A 3,980-nucleotide genomic window follows, 5' to 3' on the forward strand; every position below is an offset into this window, starting at 1 on the left:
TAATGAACCAACATTGAAGTTCATATTTTATTCAGATGTCCTCAGTCTCTTCATAATGTCCTTTCTCTGTTCCTGGATCTCATCCAGGATAACATTACATCTAGGACTCCTCTCTCAAGGCTCTTCTTGGTTGTAACAAAACTCAGAAAACTTCCCAGACTTTCTTTGTTTTTGACAATTTTTGGATTACTTCAGGTATTTTGTAAAATTTCCCTCAGTTGGAAATTTAAAAAAAATTATAATGTATACAGCATAATATCTACCTTTTTAAAATTGTACAATTCAGTGATTTTTAGTATATTCACAATGTTTTACAAACATCCGTACTATTTAATTCCAGAACATGTTATCATTCTATAAAGGGACCCAATAACCATTAGCAGTCACTCCGTATTCATCCTTCCCCTATTCTCTGGCAATAACTGCTTGGCTTTCTGTCTCTATGGATTTGACTCTTTTGGATATTTCATGTAAGTGAACTCATATAAAAATGTGGCCTTTTATGTTTGGATTTTTTCACTTAGCACTAACAATTTTTCAGGGTTCATCCATTTTACAGCATGAATCAATACTTCATTCCCTTTCTTGGCTAAATGATATTATATTGTAGATATGCCATGCCACATATTTTTGTTTATCCATTCATTAGCTGATAGACATTTGAGTTATTTCCTCTCTCTGTTATAATAAGGCTGCTATGAAAATTCATGTACAAATTTTTGCATAGATGTGTGTTTTCATTTCTTTTTGGTTATATACTTAAAAGTAGAGTTGTGGGTTATAGATAACTTTATGGTTAAATTTTTAGGTATTACCAAACTTTTTTCTAAAGTGGCTGCACTAATTTACATTCCTATCAGCAAAGTATGAAGGTTCCAATTTGTCCACATCCTCCATAACACTTGTTATTGTCTTTTTGATTATAGCCCTCCTACTGAGTGTGAAGTGGCACCTCACTGAGCTAATCTTTTGCATTTCCCTAATGACTAATGATGTTGAACATCTTTTCATGTGCTGATTGGCCATTTGTTTATCATTTTTGGGTGAATTATTTATTCAACTCTTTCACAGTTTAATTTATTTTATCTTTTTATGTTGAGTTGTAAGACTTCCTTTATATGATATTTGCAAATATTTTCCACCATTCTGCTGGTTGTCATTTTATTTTCTTAATAGTGTTATTTGAAGCAAAAACTTTTATGTAATTGGGATGAAGTCCACTTTCTTTTTTTGGTCGCTTGCGCATTAGGTATCCTATCTAAGAAAATGTTGCTTGCTTAAGTCAAGGTCACACAGATTTACACCCATGTTTTCATCTAAGAGTTTTATATTTTAAACTCTTACATGAAGTCTTTAATCCATTTTGATTTAATTTTTGTATATGAGGAGTCTGATCAGTTTTGCAGATTCTTTACCTTCAGTTGTATAGAGAAAAGGTTTTGTTTTTTATTTTTTGTTTTTGTTTTTTTTATTTTGAGAATAGTTTTACTCCAGATTTGTTGTCCCTTAAGCTTATACCTTCTAGAGTATGACTTGGGGATAGGTCTAGACTTTGGAAAAAATGGAATTGTTGGGAGACACATCTGTCTAGCAAAACAGTCCTTATAACAAAGCGTATTGGAGAAGCCTCTCTCCCTCTCTCTCTTTTGCATATTTACTTCTCAATTACAGGGCATGCTCAATTAGGCTTGTAAACTGATATAAATTATACTCTTTAAGTATATGAGTGATCCAATATGGCAACTCTCTTTGGATTGCGTGTAAGGCTCAGGGAGCTTATCCTGTCTTCTTTGGCATCTAAAGTCAGCTTCTTAAGGTGGTAGAGCAGCCAGAAAATTATCAGGAGTGTGGTCAGAATTGTCAAAAAGAGCAGGCTTGAAAGGATTTGAAAGATGGGTCAATAAACTAGATAATCAAGTATTTTAGAGTTGAGAATTAAGTATAATTTTGTTTTATCTTAATATTCATTTTTTAATTCTAAAAGTAATTATCACTGTGTAAAGTATAAACCTGGTAAAAACATTAAAAAAAAAATACCCAAATTGTTACAGCCAACAGGAGCCTAAAGGGACTTGACTATTGAACATGTGTGCAGTATCTTGCAATGAGAAAATGACATTAAGAAAAATCTGAAGAAATATGATTAAGGTACAGATTTTAATTAACAAAAATAATATATATACCCAATTTTTATTTCCCAGTGGAAGTTACCACTGTTTAATAGTAATATTATTAAATATTAAATAGTAATATTTGGGGCTGTTTGAAGAGCTAACACTTTTATAGTTTTGGTCTGAATCAAACCCTGTTCTATATATGCATATTAACTCATTTAGCTGTCAAATCATTGCATAAGATAAGTACAATTCCCCCATATTTTACAGACTAAAAAAAAAATTAGACACCGAAAGTTAGATAATTGCCTAAAGTAACACTGCTGTCAAGTTTCAAAACTAGAATTTGAATCAAATGAGTCTGAGTCCAAGGATGGTTTTCAACACTATAGTGTTGTGTATTGGTTCATACATTTTTTTAAACGTGCATATAAACATATATTTACATAAAATATTCACATAGCATTAATTTTACATAATATTTTGCTATCCACTCCCATGATCAGCATTGACTTTCTATTTATAGGGGAGTAACTAAAAATAGTATGCCAGAGTGGCATATTTTGGAGTAGTATGTTATGAACTCCTTCCTATGTTACTTCAGAAGAATGTGTAAAAATGAACTATTAGTGCAATTTTGTAGATCAAAATCTGTTCAATATTGATAATTTCAAATGATTCATTTTTTATATGAGCTGAATTATATTTATATATATCAGTCTATTATTATTTCTATATATAGGTAAAATTTTACTTAGCCTATGTATCTTTCATGAGGCACATTACATAGTTTTCAAGATTTTATTATGATAGATGTCTGTATTGACATGTCTCTTCACAGTTGTTTGTGTAGCATAAGATGACTGGAAAGAGAGCATTAGCTTAGGGGGATGGGGAAGGGATTTTAGCCATTTAGTCACCATTAGCCCACCCTCACTCTCAGTTCTTTGACATGGAGAATTGAGAAAATAGCAAAGCTATGTAAAATTCTATGCAAATACAGCTTCAGGATTATTTCCTTAACTTTCTCTCCTTAGCATTGTCTTTTTCCATGTTACACATATGTAACAATTTTGGAGTTACCAAAGTGTCTCTTAAATCTGTAGAGGGTGTTAGGGAAAAAAAAAAAATCATTGTATCTACTTGCTCATTGCTGTTGTGCGAAAGCGCTATCTTCCCCACTCCAGTTATCACTGATTATTGGCAAAAATTTCAATATACCTATGTAAAGGTTTTGTTTTATGCTGGAATCCAAGTTCATTTTTCATTTTATACGAATTGAGTAGACAACTTTTCCAATTTAGTTACTTATCCATTCTGTATTGAAGAGTTTAATTACATTATGATTGTTTTGGCATAATTTTCACAATTTGCAAAACAAAAACAAGCAAAAACACCCCAAACCCGTAGAAAGCAGAAAAAGAGGGAAAGAAATTGCACCAAATTCAAATAATATATCTTTTAAAAGGGATTGTCTTCTAGACTGGGCTTCGATTATCGAGCAATATAGGATTGACTGTGGTTTTGCACCAATTTAACTTTTCCAAATCAGCATTTCTGACATGGTATAGGAAGACATGAAGATAATTTTAAATCAGGATTGTTTGTCCCATGGTGTCTTCAAATATTTGTTGGGGAAGCAAGAATTATTTCCTCAACATTTTACACGTATTTAAAAAAAGAGAGATCGTGCCATTGAACGCCAGGGTGGTGGTCTCGTCCCTGGAGTCCCTCTGCTAAGGCGCTAAAGCCTTGGTTATTTGGAGTCCAGTAGACATCAGGCCCTGGTAATTCCAGTTAGCAGGGGCGCTGGCACCCCTGCACTGCGGCAGGACCTCAGCACTGCGGCAAACTGTTGCGGTTGCG

The sequence above is a fragment of the Ursus americanus genome, chromosome 28, assembly GCF_024610735.1.
Source record: "Ursus americanus isolate L20-20 chromosome 28, mUrsAme1.1.p, whole genome shotgun sequence".
Taxonomy (NCBI): Eukaryota; Metazoa; Chordata; class Mammalia; order Carnivora; family Ursidae; genus Ursus; species Ursus americanus.